Source organism: Protopterus annectens, chromosome 4.part1, assembly GCF_019279795.1.
Source record: "Protopterus annectens isolate FY-2018-M chromosome 4.part1, PAN1.0, whole genome shotgun sequence".
Taxonomy (NCBI): Eukaryota; Metazoa; Chordata; order Ceratodontiformes; family Protopteridae; genus Protopterus; species Protopterus annectens.
The window spans coordinates 924472499-924494766 of NC_056734.1; the positions used below are offsets into that span (position 1 = coordinate 924472499).

General features: G+C 40.1%; 1 long non-coding RNA gene across 2 annotated transcripts in view; it reads right to left on the reverse strand.

Moving 5' to 3' along the window:
• The window catches only part of LOC122801121, a 375071-nt gene that overhangs the window by 307643 nt on the left and 45160 nt on the right, over positions 1–22268 (reverse strand). Inside the window, exons 2-3 of one of the 2 annotated variants that reach the window (XR_006364669.1) lie at positions 926–1023; positions 92–188 (exon numbers count right to left, since the gene is read on the reverse strand). This is a non-coding gene — a long non-coding RNA (uncharacterized LOC122801121). The remainder of the gene's footprint in view (positions 1–91; positions 189–925; positions 1024–22268) is intronic. The other variant, XR_006364670.1, reaches the window with a different exon arrangement.

Below are 22268 nucleotides of genomic sequence, written 5' to 3' on the forward strand. Positions count from 1 at the left end.
GGAAAAAGTTAGAAAGGTCAAGTGAGCAGAGACCTGTGTTCTTTGAGGATATTACACTCAGAATATGGAAGTAAAATAATCTAATATTCACCTGTTAGATGGTTAAAAGCAGTAAAAAATGTTCCTGTGCACATCAGAATTTGGAAAGCAAAGATGACAACCTGGATTTTGTTTCCTCTATCCATTTACTGTGAGTAAAAAGGAAGCAGTATTACATTAACAGAAAAAAATTGCAACTTTTGCAGACTTTAAAAAGAACTGAAAAATAACCATTTTACCCAACTCAACTGGGTTTGAGTTATTATGCAGATTGAAATTTAAGATTCTGTACATGCACAATCAGGGAATCATCAGGTAAATGACAGTTTCTCTTCTTTGTCTACCTATTCAGTCTACTGCACTTGGTGAGGAGGCTACACTAATCCAGGAAATGCCTTCTGTGCATGTATGAAAGCTCAGAGGATGTCTGCATGATGATGTACTGTACAATAAAGAGGATTCAAAGTCATGTAAATGATTGCAGGTGTAGAAGCTGAATTGCTGAACAGGTGCAGAACTACTAACAGTAACGTAAACAGCTTATGCTTATTCATCCCATTAGTACCAAATATTATAATGTACTCAACAAACTGGCTAGATCTGCTGACAGCAATAATAGTACAAAACATCTTATCTTTTCTCATAGGACTGTTTTTCCACATTCTCACTTACTGCAGAAAACAATTGAGGTGATATCCGAAGAAAAGGCAGCCATAGCAGCAAAGAATATTCATCCAGACTTGTGCAAATGGCAGTTAAAACTGCAAGTAAGACAGAACCACTAACTTAATAGCTTCTCCAGGGCATTATTGTAGAATTTTGTAGTCTTGTTATTATAGAAAGATAAAAGTAAAAATACTAAATGGAAAGTTGACCTAGTACTCACCAGTGTTAAAAACTATCAGAGAAGCAGAAATCTCATGCATGTGTACCATCAAGTTCAAGTCTTTTTCAGGAATGATTCTTCTACACTATGCCGATGTACTGCAGAATACAAGGAAAGGAACATTACAAAAGTCATATAGCCATAACAATGAATATAACTGTTTTGAATTATGATGCAAATGGAAATTTTATATCCTTACTCACAGGAGAACTGTGCATTTCCAACTAAAGAGTAACCAAACAGCTTCTTACGGACATTACTACAGTCAGAGATGGTAAAGCACTACATAAAATACTTTTTACACACTCAAAAAGTTCCCATCAGTAGAAACATCCTTGTGTATTTATTCAGATTGGACTGTTTTTCCTTAGTCATTTATTGCAATGAAAACAATTCAGTTTTAAAATAAATAACTATTTTTTTAACTCCAGAGTCTGTATTACAAGTAGCACAGGCTACAGCAGTCAAGTAAACAGTTTGATATTACTGTGGTGTTTTGTATTCCATTACAGCTTACAGAAGTAAAGTATAAAAGTTCACTTACTCACCAGTGTGATAGGAGACTGTCAGATCAACTCAAAAAACTGCATACAGCGCACTAAAAAGTCACCAGTGACAAAACCCAAACAAGTGTCCTGGCAAGATGGAAAAGAGCAGTCCACAGCTTTGATGCCAACATTTTAATAATAAAATCACCAACACATAAACGCCTCACAAATAACACTACGTTTTCATCCCTAGTGTACAGACTTCATGAGATGTGGACAAAAGACATACTCCTCTCATTATTCAATTAAAACAGTAAAATTAGTAATGTAATAAGTTCAAATAAAACACGTTAAAATACTGTTAAAAAGCCATTTAAAAAACTTTTATAAAAAGCACTAACAAAATACATCCTAAATGTGCATCTGCAAAAACATACATTTCTCTAGTTAAAACAATATTTAAATAGTTAAAAAAACTAAAATGCATGGTTAAAAATATATTAATATGTACATATATTTTACAAGTTGGTGAAATATTAGCAAAGAGCTTCCTCTTATGACCTTAGCATGCCATTCCATCCATTTTCTAGTCTTAGCAATGAAATTATCAGAACACTTTAATGCTTACCCCATAAGGGAATTCTCATTTATCCAAATGCCTCATAATATTGTTATTTCCTAAGTGATAAACTTGTCAGTTATTAAAATGACTTTTGTTCTTCTCCATATTGCAATTTGGCAGCTCTCATTTTTAGCATTGGGGCAATGGAAGCATTCTCATTCAAACCAGGTGGAACAGTGGCCTGCAAAGTTATTTGCCACCATAACTCTCTGTATTCCATTTTTTCCTCCCAGAGCCCCCTCTTAGTTCCATCTTTACTTCTTCTAAAACAAAAAATGAGTAGTATGCCTTTCTACATTCCCTCAAGTGTTTATATAAAGCATTTGTCTCTTTCTTGATTTGTATATCATAATAGTGTTTGTAAATCTTTCTCCTCAGCTTACGTTCTGTTTGTCCTATATAAAAATAATTGCATTCTTCACAGCTTACAAGGTAAATGAACCTAGAATAATTACAATTTGAAAATTCATTGCCAATTATTAACTTATTCCTAATAGCTAGGAATATTTTTTCTTTGTTCATGATATAATTACATTGTCAGCACCACCCACATTTATAAGTCCCTTTCTTCCTTTTACCCACCTTACTGTCTTTCTAACAAACCTACTAACACTAACCTTCTAACAAACATTTCAAATTTTGGGAGTTTTTATAAACCACTTTTAATGTCTCCTTGGGAATGTCCCCTAAACTAGCGAACCCCAAAAATCTTTCCCACTCTGTCTTCATAATTTTCTTAACCAAACCAGCACTAGCATTAAATTCTAGTACCACAGCATTCCCAAAATCATCTTCGGGTCCTGTACTCAATCCTGTTTGATTCATTAATACCTCACCCAAAATAGGTTTGAATTTTTCTTTCCTACCTGCTTTGACTTCAATCTTAACTTCTTGGATCATCTCTGTCGGATAACCCCTTTCCTTAAATAATTTCTCCAATACTTCATGCTCTTTGACAAAGTCCTTATCTGCAGAAGTCATTCTGTTTGCACACAAATATTGTCCCTTAACTATGTTCCTTTTATAATGAAAGGGGTGTGAGCTGTCATAATGTAGGTAGGAATTGGAAAATGTGGACTTTCTAAAAATCTTAGAACTCAATTTATTATTCTTTTTATAAATTTCTACAGCCATGTAGTGCAGCCTTTCATGGGAAAAATTGTGTATAAAACTTAAAAAAGTAGTAGTAGTATTCAAAAAGGTTATACATTCTTGTAATTTCTCAAGGGAAGCCATCCATAAAAAACATATGTCATCCAAAAACCTTCAACAACTTGAATAACTGGACATCAATATGTATTTTTCTTCCCATTTTGTCAAAATAAGACTGCAATAAGTCAGGGCATGTGCTGCACCCACTAGAATCAGGTCCATGAGGCTTAAACAGACCAACTGATTGTTCCGTATAAGCTCAACATCCTCAAATATAACTTCTTCCAACATTTGTAAACCTTTAGTATGTAGAATACTGGAGAATAGGTCGACTACATCTACTGTAACAAAGATAACCCCCGAGATTCAATAAATGAATTTCTCCGTGCAGGAACATTGTAGCCACTCCTGCATGAAATATGGCTGCCAAGCAATCCAGTAAACTACTGTTTTGATGTGCATGAGCCTGCCTTCACTGTTCATGCAAAGACACCACTGCCTAATACTAATTACCTCATTTGGTAGTGAAAACCATGCAAATGAAGTAAATTAGTGTTTCAGCAAGCAGGCAGGCATCCATGCAAGAATAGTGGTAGTTGCAGAAATGCATATGGCTACTAGCCAAATAAATTTCTGCAAAAATGAAAATGGAGGCATGACAAATAATAAAATGTGAAAACTCAATTTTAAGGGAAATCTGCATTTTGCCATTATGGTCTATGGCATGCAGAATCAAAACAATACCAGGAAACAGTGGTTATCAAGGGAAAAGGCTCTGGGGTAGTGCAGTAACTATGGACAAAGGGAGTGGGGTATGCAAATTAGGAGAAATTTACTGGATCACAAAAATCTTCTACGTGCCAAACTGCACCTAACCGTGTAGGTGCTATAGCACAATTATGTAAGTAGGAGGAGCAACAGACATGAAAAGGGAGTGCGTCATGCATGGTGTAAACACAGTGAAGCCCTATGGTGCACAGATAAGCTTAGTTAAGCACAGCTAAGCAAGGGTGTGTGTCTAAGTCTGTATTGACTTATTCCATGAAATGAAGAACATATTTGCATCCAGGGAGGGCCATTTCTTCATGTTTACATTAGCTAAATGTTTTTGTGCAGCACACACACACACACGGGTCCAACCCCCCCCCCCCCGAAATAGCAGTACTGTTTACATTTGGGAACTGGGTGTTTGCAGTGCACCTTGGGGTTTAAAAGGGGAGGAAATGGGAAAAGAAAAAAAAGGTAAATAGAATTAAAAGCAATCAAGAACAAATTACATAGTTAGCAGGTGGAATGCATCATAGTCAGCCAATCATACAGGCAGCATCTGCACAAAATGTGAAGAACACAACCTATAAATTTTTGAAAGGCGTGAAAAATAAACATTGACATGGGAAAGAGATCTGATTTGCTGCAGTATTTATGCAAAGGAGAAAGCCAAAGCAGTCAATACCAGAAAGCATCTCCAAAAATATTTGAAGAGAAATACAAAGTATCCAGGTATGGAAACTTTCACAACACAAAAAAAATAAGATCACCAAGGGGAATGTAAAACAGAAAATTAGTAAAGTCGAAGTCAAACAAATACAAGCTGGTAAGCTTCTGAGCCCTCCAAGCCCTTCTGTGTTGGAGAGAAGCCTTCTAGCTTATCAGTGGGAGTGGTAAGCACTAGGTAACCTATCTACCACAGGAGGAGTGGTTTCTGGCCCAGAAATTATAGTTTATTGGCCATTTGGGAAGCTTTTCCATCTCTTTCACCCTTCTGATTTAAAAGCCTATGTCTGCGGTAGTTTCCTGCCTTTCCTGTTACTAGTCTAGTCCAGGTACAGATTTGTTGTATCCAGGACACTTTCTAAGCTTCTGAGTCCCTAAGCCTTTCTGTGTTGGAGGGAAGCCTTCTAGCTTATCAGTGGGAGTGATAAGCATTAGGTAGCCTATATACCACAACAGGAGTGGCCCAGAAATTGTAGCTATTGGCTGTTTGAGCAGTTGTTTTCCAACTCTTTAAACTTTCTGGTTTCAAAGCCGCATTTGAACCTGTTTCCCACCTTTCCTATAACTAGCCTAGTCCGGTTACAGAGTTGCTGTATCCAGGATTGTTAGTAAGCTTCTGAGCCCCCCCAAGACTTTCTGTGTTGGAGGGAAGCCTTCTAGCTTACCAGTGGGCGTGGTAAGCACTAGGTAGCCTGTCTACCACAAGAGGAGTGGTTCTTGGCCCAGAAATTGTAGTTTATTGACCATTTGGACAGTTTGTCCATCTCTTTCAACTTTCTGGTTTAAAAGACCACATCTGCGCTTGTTTCCCATCTTTCCTGTAACTAACCTACTAGGAAGCACTAGAAAGCCTTAAACTGATACAAGCCTTCTAGCTTAGAAGAGAGACTTTGGAGTGATTAAGTATCAGTTTTCTGTACTTTTTTGCTGTACTTAACTGTTTTCCACCTAAACACCAATTTTCTAGTGTTTATTGTGATTTAAAAGCTTGTTTTTTTCACATATTGTACTTACTTGACTGCCTGCACTTTTAAAAAGTCATTTTTTGTTTAAATAATTTGTTTAACTGTTGTAGGCTATACACTAAAGTGCAATAGCCTTTTCTGATCTTTTTTAGTCATTTTAAAGCTGATTTAAGTGTAATTTTTTACTGTTTTTGCCTTATCTTTTCAAAAAAAAAAAAACATAACAAAAAAAAAATTCCTTGTTTCCTGCCTTTCTTAGGTAGTAGAGTCCGGTTTTCAGGCTAGTGCTGAATTCAGGGCTGTGTTACAAGTTTCTGAGTTGCCCATACCTTACTTGGATAGAAGGAAGTTTCTCTGTTCACCTGTGAGAGAGGGAAGCTTTTAGCAGCCTATCTGTCCCTGGAAGAGTGGTTCCAGCCCAGAAGTTAGTTGTTTATTGGCCATTTTGGGCTAATTTCTATCTCTTTCATTTCCAGGCTATAAAAAAACATGTTTGCATGGTTTTGCACGCCGGGCAGTGCCTGTTAGCTAAGTTTAAATTATTCCCAGCTCCACTAAGTCTCCTCTTCAGTTTTTCCCTTGAAACTAGTCTAACTCTCAACCCAAACACTCAAAAAGCATCCTACAGCCCAGCACTTGCTCAGACCTAATAGCAAGCACTAATATACCCTGACACTTGATTGCCCAGCAGAGCAAGGCTCTTTATTTACCCCTCACCAACCAAGTGACTAAGCAGCTCACCCTACTATTCAGGCACGACCAAAGGGCAATTTCAGGTGTACTCTCCAGTCCAGCTGGTGAATCTGTGTATCCTGAGGCAATATTACAACTACCTCATGTACACAGACAACCCTCTCCTCCTACCACAAAACACTAACATATGCAAGAGATGCAATTATACAGCCAAACTGGAGGCTAAGCTGTCTCCACCCAAGACTGGAACAGACAGTCAAGAGGAGAAGGTTAACACTTGCACCACACCTCCAGACACACATAGACCTACTAAACCAGCATTGGCAAAAAATACACATAAATACACAAAATCATACTCAAAGTCTCTAAATAAAAACCTGCAAAAGCATCAGAGACCTCCAAAGCAGACACCCAAACAACCTGCACCTCCTGTCACAAACCAGACAACACATAAAACACAAAATCAGTGCGCCGCACAATCACAGCCTTAAGGTGAAATAACATACCTAACACACTAGTAATAGGTGACTCTATAGTCAGGCACACTGACGTCCCACTCACTAGACTGGACAAGTAGAAGGTTACTGTTAGATGCCTGTCGGGAGCCAGAAACTGCCACACAACACAAGCACTCAGGTCACTCCAGAACAAGTACAAATATGACTCTTTCATTGTTCATGTTGGAGTGAATGACCTGAGATGTACCTCCCTGGACTACATGAAAAGAGACATGGAAGAGCTCTCTGATCATGTAGCCCAGGCTGGTATAACCCTGACCCTAAGTAGCATCCTGCCCTCACCAAGAATGATACCTCAGTATAAAGAGAAAATTATCAATTTCAACAGTTGGCTAAACTTCTGGTGTCATTGAAAGGGGATCCAGTGTCTGTCAACCTGGGATGACATGCTCAACAAGCCATGTTGCTTCGCAAGAGATGGCTTGCACCTGTCACCCCTAGGCTTTCGAATACTGGCCAAGGCTCTTGCTGCCCCCCATAGTGCCTGTTTTAGGTAAGGCTCAAAAGTCAAACCCACCTCCATAAACAGCACAATTAACAAAAAAACTGAGGGTTATGCTACTCAGTGCTAGGAGTTTAAATCTTAAAATGCACATGCTCAAAGCACTACTCGGTATGGAGAACGTCGACATCTGTGCAGTAACTGAAACCTGGTTCAAGGCTCCAGAGAGCACCCCAGTACTATCGGGCTACAACTCGTACCACATGTTTGGCCACAGAACATGGACTGAAACACAAAAGGAGGGGGTGTATCTATATTCATCAAGGATACCTACACCTCCAGGTTAGTGGCTCAGCATGATACCTCTGAGATCATCCATGTGCAACTAACATTGGGCAAATCTACATTGCAAATTATGGTCTGCTACAGATCCCCCTCCATGAACCAGGACCACCACTCCACCTTTCCAGAGACACTGGAAATCATTAAGGTCCTGCCGAACACCCTGATATTGGGCGATTTAAATTACCCTACCATTAACTGGGAAAACTACAAACTCCCAAGCCCAGCATTTCCTGGAATTCATCAACTCAAATGCCCTGGATCAGCTGGTAAACTCCCCTACCAGAGGTGAAAACATATTGGACCTGGTCATCACAAACATGGACGACAGGTATTCCACACCGGTGGTCAACCCGTCATTGGTTAGATTAGACCATAAACTAATCACTCTGGATATCCAGCCCCACCACCACCCCCAACTAAGGAAACCACAGTAAAAAACATTTCTAAAGCAAACTTCACCTTACTTAAGACAGATGCAGTAAGTTTCACAGCCTCCAAGCTAATGGATAACGCTGCCCAAGATGCAGAAACCTTTACAAATGCACTCTATGAGCACCTACAAGGATGCATGGATTGTGCCATCCCTAGCAAAACCAAGACTCACTCCTCTAAGAAAAGGAAACCAGTCTGGTTGACCCCTGCCATAAACAGGTTATACAATAGAAGGTGGAAACTAGTTCATAAAAAAGCAAATCCCAAGAAGGAAAGACATCCCTGATCAATATCAGTAAGAAAATAAGGTCCCTCATAAAATGATTCAAGGCTAACTTCAAAAGAAAAATAACCCAGTATTCAAAAGATAACCACAAAGCCTTCTTTAGCTATGTTAAGAATCATAAGTGGATACTCGCAGATATGCACTGAACTAGTGCAAAATAGCACAAAATATACTGAACATACTGATATTGCCAACATCCTGGCAAATAGATTCAGTGCAAACTTCACCCCCCTCTCACCCCCAAAAAGGGCCCACAACAATTCTGGAAAAGTGTAGTGTCCCAGAAATCACAGCCGCACAGGTGAAAATAACCCTTTCTAAAGCCAAAACACAGCGTTGATGGGGCCAGATGGTGTTGTGGTCTTGCACGAACTACATAACGAACTAACCCCCCACCTAAACACACTGTTAAACCTCAGCGTCTCCACAGGCTACATACCCATAGAATGGCACACAGCAACATTTATTCTACTCCACAAGGTATGGGCCACAACTGACCCTGCTAACTATCACCCCATAAGCCTGACTAGCCTGTTCTGCAAGCCAGTGGAGCGCATCATCATGGAACTCCTTAACAATGACATTGGGAACCTCCAAACACTTGACCAGACCCAGTTCGGCTTTGTTAGGGCAGATCATGCCTACTAAATCTGGTTGACTTCTTCGAGACAGTCACCAAGGCCATAGATGAGGAAAAGGTTTTTCAAACAGCCTACATTGACCTCGCCAAGGCTTTCGACACCATTCCCCATTTAGAGTATTACAGAAAAACTCACCAGCCTGAGCATAAACCCCTACGTCATGAGATGGGTTGCCAACTGGCTTACAGACAGAACTCACATGGTAAGAATAGCGGGCTCCAGGTCCGACTCTAAACCAGTCACAAGTGGTGTCCTGCAAGGCTCAGTCCTGGGACCCCTACTGTTCAGCATATACTTCCCAGAAGTACAAGCAAACACAGGAAGAATGCGGCTAACCAAGTTCGCTGATGACTGCAAACTGGGAGCCATAATTGACTCTCCAGATGACATGGACATCCTCCAAAAGGGCCTGACTGAGACGGACACCTGGTGTCAAAGTCATGGCCTCAAGCTAAATACCAAAAAATGCACAGCCATCCTGTTTGGGAAAAAAAAAAAAAACCCACGAATTATCACATAGGTGGCAGCTTCCTTAATACAGAAGAGGTAATAAGAGATCCGAGGACCCAGGTAGATAATAATCTCTCATTTGACAATCATATTGCCAAAGTAGTTAGGAAATCCTTCTATGTGGCCCATATAATTACTAAAGGGTTCGCATCTAGAAATAAAGAGGTTATAGTGCCTCTCTACTCGTCACTCATCAGACCCATCATAGAGTACAATGTCCCCACTTCCAACAGCTGGAGAGACCACAAAAGTACCTCACCAAGAGGATTACTGGCCTCAAACATATGTCCTATGCAGCCCGACTGAAAAATCTCCGGCTGTATTCAGTGGCATATTGCTTTCTCAGAGGTGATCTCTGCCCGACTTACAAAGCCATGTCCAACTCAGAATTGAGAGACAAGCTCCACCAAAAGAAATCCAAGACACTGCGAGCCACGTGCTCTAGTGAGCTTAACCTTGCCATAACAATAAATAGAACATGCTGGAGGGATAGATTCCTGTCATAGAGACTCCTCCTGCTTTGGATAAAATTCCAAACTACATTAGGCAGAGCTCCTCACTAACACGTTTCAAGAGAAACCTTGATGAGTGGATGGGTAACAGAAAATACACCCCTAGGATCACTTCATTGGCTCTGCTTGACAGAGGATCAGTTAATTAATCAATGGGGCAGTGACAGCTGACACACTCTGGCTAGGCTTATAAATGCCCTTGGGCAGACAGCCTAGTACCTACCTATGAACCTATAAGTTATGGAATACTTCCAAAGTGAAGGATTTAGTGTAACATAGTTTATGTCGCAGCATGATGAAACAGTTAATCCCCAAAGTAAGGAAAACAGAAAGGAAGAAATATGGACATGGCATCCGGATATACAAAATTTGCCAATACAAAAAAGTAAGAAAAAAAGGGGGAAGTAGAACAAAAGGATTAGTAATGTGGAAGTTAAAGAAATAGAAACTGTTGTTATGGATTACATGAGATTTAGTGTCGAAAATCCTACAGTGGTAATGTCACAATATCATAGATCACTTGCCACATGAAGATTCTCTACAGTCTTGCGATGGAAATGACTAAAAAAGTTCAGTGGAGTTGCACAGCAAGGGAAGGAGCAAGAAACAAACACTGGCAACTCTGACACAGTCAGTGTTGTGTAGTGATAGATAAGTGAACTCTTATATGAAAGAGCAAATCTGTCATCAGACATTTGTATAATATAACAAAAGTAAATAATCCTTCTATGTGGCACACCTCATCACAAAAGGGTTTTCATCCAGGAAAAAAAGAGGTCATGGTTCCCCTCTACTCGGCACTCATTACACCCATTATAGAGTGCAACGCCCCTTTTGGAATGTACCTTCCAAGACATCTGCAGCAGCTGGAAAGGCAACAAAAGTACCTCATAAAGAGAATTACTGGCCTCAAACAGATGCCCTACACTGTCCATCTCAAAAAACTCCAGCTTTACTCTGTAGCATATCACCTACTCCAAGGAGATCTCTGCCTAACATATACAGCTATGTTAAACCCAGAGTTGTTGGACATGCTACACCTTTAGAAATCCCAATCCCTTTGAGCTACATGCTCTAGGGACTTAAATCTTGTTAACACAATAAACAGGACATGCTGGAGGGATAGATTCCTGTCCCAGAGACTTCCTCTACTCTGGAACAAGCTACCCATCTATGTCAAGCAAAGTTCCTCATTAGCACTCTTCAAGAAAAATCTTGATGAGTGGGTGGGAAATAGGAAATACAGCCTGGGTAATCACTTCTGTTGCTCTTTTCAACAGGGGCACAGGAAAATAACTTTCCTGGGTGGCGTAAGCCAGGGAACCGTGTTGGCTAGGCTTACTTAGGCCCTTGGGCCGATAGCCTAGTACCAACTTATGAACCTATAGTAATTTGTAACTAAATTAGTAACAGATAACGCCTTACCACAAAATCATGGGGCAGTAAGGGAAAGGAAGGGAAGAAATCAAATGCCATCATGGAAGTAGTGAATACAGAAAACTATAAAGCAGCCAAGACAAGAATTATCATTGTTAATAAAGAGGGAACATATCGGGATAAATACTAAAAAAGATAGATATTTTAAAAGCAAAGCACAGCATCAGAACAGATCAGGATCTCTCATGCACTATCACAAATTATAGACTAAAAAAATAAGTATAGGCAGAAAAACTGCGAAGATGATAAATATAAAGGAAATGTACAAAATAAGCAATTTATTGATGACTCAAAAAGTTTAATAGAGAATTTGGAAACAAGGCAAAATAAAAAGAAACACTACAGAAAATAAATAAATTCATTTAAATTGGGTATAAGCTCACATTATAAACTGGTGGAGGCAGTGAGCCAAAGTGCTATTTCTTTTCTGAGATGTATACTAAAACTACCTTATTCATCTCCAGTTGTGTTTTGAAATTTTTGATCATAGTGGAGCTTGGAAATAATTGGGAACATAAGTAGTTACATGTTCCAGGAGACTAGAAATTTGCCTCATCTGGACATTGGTAACTCAGCTGTGGCCTGTAGTTGTGCCTCAGACCACCTATTAGTTATGCACAAAACATGATACAACAATACACTGAATGAATAATTCAGACTTATTTCTTCCTACAACATATAGTCCAAATTCAAGAGTTGACATAAATAATGAAAGAGAAATAAAAGAATCTCATACATGAAAATGTACACTAACCTATAATATCCTTCAATAGGCTTGTAAGCATAGACTAGAATGTCATACTGGAGCCATGTTTCTGTGTGAAGTGGACCATTTCAGTTCAGCCAGCAGGAAAACCTACCCAGCATCTGAGCAGTAAAAGATGATCATAATCACTGCCACATACATGACCAGAAGGTAAAGTGACAACTCTGGCTTCACAACCCCTCAACAAAAATAATTCTAAACTTATTGTCACTACCCACAAAAGGAAAACCCAATACATATTGTATAAAAATACCAAACTAATAAGCCACACTAAAACCTTCCACAATTACCACTTCTCAGTTGAGCTAAAATTATGCAGAGCTAAGTGGAAAGAACATGGCAAACCTCCTAGAATATCAGACTCCCAAGCAATCAGTGAAAAAATAGCCACTTAGCAATGTAAAATAACACTCATCCATTAATACAAACATACAGTGAAATTACTGCATAATCAGAATGTAGGAAAACTAGCAACTTTTAAAAAATTAAACCTCTAATACAAAGCTTTACATTGTGTGAACCATGCAACATGGAAAAATGCAGTATATCAAACAAATGTTGTCCACTTAAATTTCGCCAGTAATGAAATCGAACACAAAAGATGCCATCAATAACACATACCCCCGGATTCATGAAGCTCGACGCAAGGCCGGTGTAAGGCCTGAGCTGGCCATGCGGCGTATATATGGTGTAGTAGCATCATATGCATATTAATGAAGGTGCGCTGGCACCACATCCACGTGCATAGGACACGTGCGCGAGTGCATGGGGCATTACTAAGCTGCGCCCGGAGGCGTGTTAATGTCGGCTATCGATGAGCAACCTAAACTGCTGAATATTATAGTCTGCCTGCAATAGTAATCGCACCTATCAGTGTCTGTGGATAATGAAACGTATGCAAAGCATGCAAGACAGTTCCCGGCCACACAAAATTGAGAACCAAACAGAAATGCACGCAACACAATATGAGTTTCTGTCCATGGAACAAATGATATTTAAAATCGTGTGTCTGTAATGTACTGCACTGTAAGTAGTTATACCCAGTGGAAGTGAAGCGCATCATGTCAGCGTGCCACCAATACACATGTCTAGCCCCATGAGCAGGGTCACCAGCAGTCCCACAGAGGTAGTGATAGTACACAGCTGGGCAGTTGTGGCCATATAACAACCGTAAAGAAACCTGACAGTCCATATTGTATACCAAACTCACACAAACATATGAATATTAAAATGTGCTATACACATGAACAGGAACGTAACTGGCACATACACATAGGATGCTATATGCGGAACCGGGACATCCAAATGCAGAACCCATGCATGCAAATGCAATATGCAACATCCCCTGTATAGCACATAACCCGCACCCATGTCCGAATGTCCACCAAATCCAGCTACCTGCCTTGCACAGCCGTACACCTACACATAGCGAGTATTCCCCATATGTAGTAGGAAGTATCATCCTAGGCAGTGTCAGGATTGCAAATATGTATCCCACATTTGTAAACATCCCATCAAAGTTACGTAAATCCAAATGCCCGCGCGTTCATGTTTTGGCAAAATGTGTGTACATTCCGCGTGGGATAAGTAACCTGTTGAAACATCAAAGTTGTTTACACGCCACGGTGTCTAGTACTGTACACATCTGGACAAAACATGTATCCGTAGTCACGGTACTGTTCAGTTTCTAGGCAGACATGCAAAACATACTACGCAGGATGGAACACCTGTCCACCATGCAGGTCTCCCCACTAGGGTTGCCACATGTTCAGATGCCCAAGGTGGGACATCTTTTGTAGAAATGTGAGAATTTGCAGGATAAAACATACCCCCGGCCAGTGCAAAGGATAGAATTACACTTGTTTGCCAAAATAAAAGCTTATTTCATAGCATTTGAATTGCTTATGCTATTTCAAATAATAGTTATGTGTTTCAGATACAAAATACCTGTATCATGCAACTATTAAAGAAAATAAGAAATATACTTTTGTCTTAAAATCACAGGACATTTGCCATGTCTTAGGTTTCATTGCAGGACACAACTGTCCAAAGTGGGACTTCCCCTCGCAAAGAGGAACAGGTGGTAACCCTACTCCCCACTGAATTATCGACAGTGTATATTCAACTCAATCACATACCAACACCAACTCTCAACCTATTACAGCAACAAAATCTGGACAAAGCCTAAAATGATGGGTGGACAAATAGGGACAGATGTAAATACTGCTCTCACACACTTCGAAAGTTCACAGAATAATAGTTTGTACATAAGCATGAAATGTTGTGAAGGATGTGGGGTAGTCCCCGAGTATTACAGAGGTCCGTACATTTTTACAGTAACAAACCTTCACATATGTTTACTGTACTACTGCATACCTGTAGTTAATTCATAGTTAATTCATGTCCAAAATAATAATCCTCGTATGAATGAACACAGGAAATAGTCAAATGTGAATGGGAACACCACTCACCGTGGATTATGTATTGTAACCACCCCCACCCATATTATGTATTGCCAACATTATAAGCTTCTGACAGGTGCCCAAACACCTGTGTCTGTAAACACAGGTAAGATAATGTGAATGGGAACACCACTCACCGTGGACTATGTATTGTAACCACTCCCACCCATATTATGTATTGCCAACATTATAAGCTGCTGACAGGTGCCCAAACACCTGTGTCTGTAAACACAGATAAAATGTTTAAAATGGAAAAACTCTATCCATGTGCTTTGTCTGACATTTGAACACGGTCAGGGCAGTTCCGTTCACCAGGCGGACAAGCCTAAACCCAGATCACCACATGAACACCCTGACAATTAAAGACTTGTATGTGTCAGGACTATAAGCCTTGGGGTTCTGAATATCCCTGCAGTGATTAAATATGCAGCTTGGGTCCAGAGCAGTAGGGAATAGGGAATGTGTAATATGTAGTACCGCATTTTTCCCAGCAGGAGAATGGATGCCTGTGTCGTAAGTGAAGCGGTGAGGCATATGTTAATGTAGCTATGTACTATGGGTATGTACATAAATGAGTCAGAACACCAAAAGTATTGTGGTTACAGCATCCGGCCAACGTGAATGCAGTCCCGGTTCAACTATGACTACAGCACATATAATGTTAAAGTGTAATGAATGCGTCTGTGCTGTACAGACATTTAAATATGTAAAGGTGAACGTGTGTTTCGCATATGTCCGTTAACCGGATTACAGATATTTTACTGGTACTGTCACAAGTAATAAAGCCCTAGTAAGCCCAAAGACTTAGTAAACATATGTAACCCACAATAAGGATATGCATGTGCACCTGCGCGTAACCCACAATAAGGAAATGCAAGTGCGCTTCTGCGTGTGTAGTCCGCTCACAGCATAGCAAATGAATGCTGGTTTCTACACGTAATGTCTATATATGGATATATACATTTGTGTATAGATATATATCCACAGACTTAAACTAAATAAATATATGAAATAAAGAATGTACAGACATATATATATATATATATATATATATATATATATATATATATATATATATATATATATATATATATATATATATATATATATATATATATATATATATACACAAACACATACAACATTAACTGATATATACCTAACAAACATATAAACAAATGTCCTCGTAGATATAACACATGTACATAAATAGGTTACATCATAGCTAGTATGGATACACATAACAGACATGCAATTAAGGTAAATACACTGCTGCTCTCAAAACTACTGCCCGGAAAGTGTGCCAGATCTGTAAGTCCTACTCTTTAAACATGGATATATGTGTCCTTTGCAGGACTCCAAAAATAGTGAATCTATAAACGCACTGTCCTGTAATGATTGCTGCAAAGAAGTGTCATCTGCAACTACAATATAGCTGTACATGCAACAGTAGCTTGTGCAAGTGTAATAACACATGGGTTGACAGAATGTATGACATATGTCCCAATATGCGGAGAGTGGATAGTGCTTAGAAGTGTCTTCATACTTTATTATCGCTCACATTAAATATGTGTTATGACTACTGTGGAGGGGTGTCAGGTCTGGGAATCATGGGTATGCAATAATGGGCCTAGGTGCCCAGGTGTTGGTTGGCACAGATTTATGAGGTCCGCCCCATGGGAGTGATTAATATTCCTATGTGGGTATATCAGACGCCTATATCTTCCAAAAATTAAGAACCCATCTACTGGATATTGTGTAAACTATTGGGGGAAGATGTAGGGACTTATATTAGTGTCGTGTAAGCGATTATCATGGACGTACATGCGTACGATTAAGACGGTAACCATACCTCTCAACTCATCAGAATAAGACAGCTGGACAAAGGCATTTTAAAATAAGTACAAATAGAGAATATTTCAAATATTCCTCTTACAAAGTCAGAATGTTGATAGAATAATGGATCATTCATTAGTATGAATGTTTTGAGGTTTATTAATTATAAACTACTAATGTCTGTCATTATTGTCTAACCCCACAGTCCCTAATGACTTGCCACTAAATTACCAGAAAGGCACAATATTATTAAAAAAGGAACAAAATTATAAGTCTAAGTTCGGGACATTTACCCAAAATGTGTACAGTTGAGAGGTATGAAGGTAACCCTGACCTAAATAAATGTACAGAACTAGTGAGATTAGGTGGACAGGTGTGAAGAAAGACGTGATGACAAATGACAAAACATGCATAAGTCAAAAGCATTTACCTCGATAAATTTGATGAATACTTATGCCCTGTGATAGTTAATGTGGAAGGTTAATAGAAACAACATAAATGTGTCCCTCAGGGTTCTATGCAGTGTCCCCGATACAGTGTTCAGTCTCCCACACTCGCATGTGAGTTCTGCCACTGACGGAAAGCGCAAATACCGGCGAACACATAAGGTAGATGACAGCAGAATATGTTTTGATTAGCACCTGTTGGCTTTTCTGAGGAACACAACACTCTGGGCGGGTGTGTCCTACAAAAGGAATGTAATGGCATCTGGCCTGTGATTTCTTCATATCTTGTGTGTAGTGGTGTAATAAAATGACATATCTTGTATCAGAAACAGATACATGTTATAGGAAACAGTATTATCGACTATACTACTACAAGACAAATCTGAAGGTATGAAAAGTGCTGAAGTAGTCAGTTTAGTATTGACCGCAGGTATGTGTTGACTTGTCAAATGTCACAGCTGTACATATAGTTCCTATAGGGCTGTCACCTCTACAAATGATGAAAGTGGGAGCTGCTCTGTAGAAATGACAGACGTAGCAGGTCAAAACATACCTATAGCCATGCTTACTCCACAAATAGATATATTAGCACACAGCAAAGCTTAGGCCAGGATTCACGAAGCCTTGGTCGGTGTGTACAAGTAGAGTAAGAGTAGAGCAAGGCAAGATGTCTGCCGAGCTATTCAGCAATATCCTGTAGGGGCATGTAACACAGCCCCTAAAACGAACGTTGCACGGACAATATTAGGATATGCAAATTACCTCATTTGTAGGTGAAAGCTATGCAAATTATGTAAAATATGCGATACATGAAACAGTAAGCTGTCCGTGCAAGAGTAGAGTTATGTGCAGAAATGTACACGGATGTTAACCGAGTAACGTTCTGCAAGTAGCTAAACGGAGCAATGCCATCTGCAAATAAAGGATGGATTTAGTTGAAGAAGCATGCCAATGGCCAAATATAAGGCCAGTGGCATGTTTTTCCATTGGAAATTAATAAAACTCTAGTTGTCCTCCCCCGATCTCCGGTGTTTAAGCGTAGCACAGTGGCGCGGATATGCTCTGTGCATACAAAACAAGACAAATATGTAAAATATACATACAAATTGTAATGTCAGTTAAAAGTTAGTTTGTCATGCAGGTGAATGGCAAGCTGAAGACAACATGGCTACTGAGTAGTGGTTGCTATGTGTGGAAGCGCACTCTCAGAGATGTAACCAAGCATTAGTAGGCAATCCTATGCAATTGAGGCTGAGGATAGTGAAGCACAATTTGTCATGCCATATGGGCCAAGCCACTACAGTGTAATAGTAGGTTAAGGGGACTGTCAGCGTAGAAGATAGGTGACATCATGAGTGTGTATGTATAAAACACTGTAATCTTATTGGAGCAGTGTGTCACATGTTTGCTGTCAGTGACTCATCAGTGGAAGAAGGCGTGTTATAATTTATCCTAGGTAAAGTCAGGAAACTGACAGTGTATGCCATGGATATCACTGAAGTTTCTTGCAAACCTGCTGAAGTGTGCTTGTGCCCGTGCAAGCCTGTAAGCCCAAGTAAGCATGTGTGCATGTGTGTCTGCCCGTGTGCGTGAGTTGAAGAATGAGTAAGCTACTGTAAGATTGTTGAAGCCCGTGTAATGTTGTGTAAACCAGTGTAAGTGTTTGTACGCATGTATAAGCCTGTGTGCGCACGTGGAAGTGGATGTGCACTTCACTATGCTTCTATGCATGGCGCTGCTCACTGTGGACACAAACAGTGAAAAGGAAGGTAAACAAATAGCAGTAAGTTAACCAAGGAGAACTACCACAGCTAGCAGGTGAAAACAATCAGACTGAGTATATTACACAGCCAGTACAGTAGGCCAGCACAGCACAGCACGTACAACTCTACAAACAGCATTCCACCATGTTTTTCTCAGACACACTGCAACACTGTAGTATACTAAGAGAAGTGAAAACTGTAAAAGCTTAACTGAGACAACATAATGTTAGGGGCTGCCATTGCTATTATACATCAACATATGCAACATGTGGAGGGTTGTGCCAATGTGAATGCTGCTCAGCATCACACAGTGAGTAGACGGAGAGGAGTGTGCAGGCACAGGGTAACCTACCATGAGCTGGAGATAGTAGAGCGCTATAGAGTGGACAGAGACCTCCTGCAGAAGATTGTGGAACTGTGCAGGCCATTTCTCACACACAGAACCAACAGAGGGAAACCTATCCCAGTGGAAACCAAGGTATGTGTTGCCCTAAGGATACCAGCAACAGGTACATTCCAGAGATCAACTGGTGATATGATGTGAATTTTACAAACATCAGCATCCAGGGTACTGCACCAGTTCATGAATGCCATGTTAGCACATGTCAGTGATGATGTATATATCCCCAATTCCTGTGAGGTATTGGGCAGCAATATCTGTCTTTTCCACACAATAGTGGAATACCCTAAGTACTGTGTGCAATACACTGCACGCACATATGCATCAAAGCACCAGCCAGTGAGTGTGGTAGGGCCTACATCATCCACAAGGGCTTCCCCTCCATGAAGTGGCAGTTTGTGTGTGATGGCCAGCCCATAATAATGAATGTGTGTGCTGGATGCCCTGGAAGCTGCAATGCTTCCGATATGTGGCATCTGACACAGCTGTACAAAACATTTGGCAATGGGGACAACCCTCATGGTCACCTAGTGGGGGATGCTGGATGTGCAGTTCAACTGTGGCTGATGACACACATCAGAAATGCACACACACATGAACAGGAATGCCATAATGAGGCACACGCACAAACAGAAACTTTACTCTAGCATGTGTTTGTGTCGCTCAAGTTACAGTTCTGGTGCCTGGACACATCTGGTGGAGCATTAAAGCACTTGCCAACTACATGTACCAGAATTGTCTGTGGCCTAGGTCATCTGTGTCACACACACACACACACACACACACACACACACACACACACACACACACACACACACACACACACATGACAGTTTATATACATAGTGTGAGTGACTGTTCATGTATGTGTATTACTGCAGAACAGTTCAAACACAGCAAAGTATGTCAATAATGGACATTCATCATAGTTGTACAACCACCTTGGAGGATTTACATGCAGAACCCTCATTGCTTATGTGATACAGTGATGTACATCAAAATACCATTGTAAATGCAAATATCAAATGACATAGCACTTATCTATATGTACACATTGTTACCCATTATACATATTGGGGTGTAATACCTATGTGTTACTGTTGGTAAAGTATGTGTAGTAAATGTGGATAACTGACTCTTTTTAGCCTTATAGGTTTACAGCATGGGTTGGATAACACATATCTGTCTGTATGATACCCTTGTGTAGAATAACTGTGTCATGTGCAGAATGCATTCTAGGCCACAGTATGAATTCCCAGATGTGGACAGGAATATCCCTATTGTCTTTGCTTGTAACTAACATGGCTATATGTCAAACACTAATGGTCCCAGCAATGTGTGGCGGTCAATACCAGTGCGTACTGGTATAGTATAGTACATGTAGGATCCACATGCTACTGTGTGTCCTACATGTGTGGGTCAGTTGTGAAGATATCATATAACATTTGGTTATTCAGACTGTTGAGGTTGTGTCTACTACCATAATGCAAAACAATCACAGATAGTAACAGTATCACCCACAGCACAGTGTAAAACCATAGCAATCACACATGTGTAGACAAGTACAACAATATGTGTAGTATAATGCATACTGGCCACCAATAGAAACTATGAAGTGTTAACAGTGTGTAATACAGGGCATGTCACCATTCCAATGTGTCCACTATACATGTACATGCAGACAGTGCACCTTCACCATGTTCACATATAAATACATGAAAATCTGTACTACACACATCACACATGTACTGCACACTCTGAAACACATGCTGCCAATACTACACACGTCAGTCAAATGGCACATGGATGGATAATACATCTTCAGAATTAGCAGTGCTGTACACTATACTACATTGATGATCATAGCTGTAATGTATCATGCCTGCTTACATACACCTAGAAGGAAATCAAACTTTGTGTTAACAACATTGTAATATTATTACAGTGCTATGAAGCCACCCTGTGCATCAGCACAATGCTAGTCTGTACCTGCATCAATGTTACACATTACAAGAGGTAGCACATGTGTCATCATATGCACAGGGTATGTAGTTTCTTTTCCAGAGCCTGTCAGTGAACCAGCCAATCAACATGTATGCATTTGTGTGTGTGTGAGCGACAACAGGTTTTGCATGGACCAATGTTGATGCAATGTGTGTGTGTATGTGTTATCCCTAGCTGTTTGTTTTATGTGTGTCTCTGCATGTACACTGTTTCAGCATGTGTCAGCCATATACTGGAGGTTGTGGGACAGTCACAGACTGTACCTGCCAGGCTGTACAGATCGCCATTTCTGGCCATGGACACCCCTCCACGCATTCAACCATATTCCAGTCCTGCACCTGGCAATGTATACACATACATTCTTGGGATCTGTATCACAACCTGTGGATAAACGGGTGTCCGTAATGTTAACCTGATTTGCATAGTATTGTCATTTAATACATAGTTATATGAGCCACACTCATCCTCCAAAGTAATAACCACTGCTGACTGCTGCTCAGATGTGCACAAGACCGTTTAAAGGTGCTGTACTATCATTGTTTTCAATGTCCCTTGTAATACCCAGCAACAAAATAACTGGTCACTACACAACTATAACCCAGGATCACTACAGCACACAGTATGTGCACTATCACAGAGCCATAGCACATTCAGATACATCCAAGGTGATCATGTACAGATAATGCAGCACATTCAATAGTGCTGATATCCACATACATATTACAAATATATATATATATATATATATATATATATATATATATATATATATATATATATATATATACATACACACACACACACACACACACACACACACACACACACACACACACACACACACACTTGGCAAAACTGGGAGTTGAACATACACCTAACTACCTTATCACACTACAGCATTACGCATTTACAGAATGCGCTACCAAGATTACTGAACACAGCACTCCCAGAGGCATACTTCTAGGTGGGTGACATCATCCTCAAAGGCAAAGATGCCGATAGGGAATGTATGTGTTGTGAGGCATCTAAAAGCATTACTGTGTCCCCAGGCAGCTGGAAACACACACACACACACACACACACACACACACACACACACACACACACACACACACACACATGCACTTGG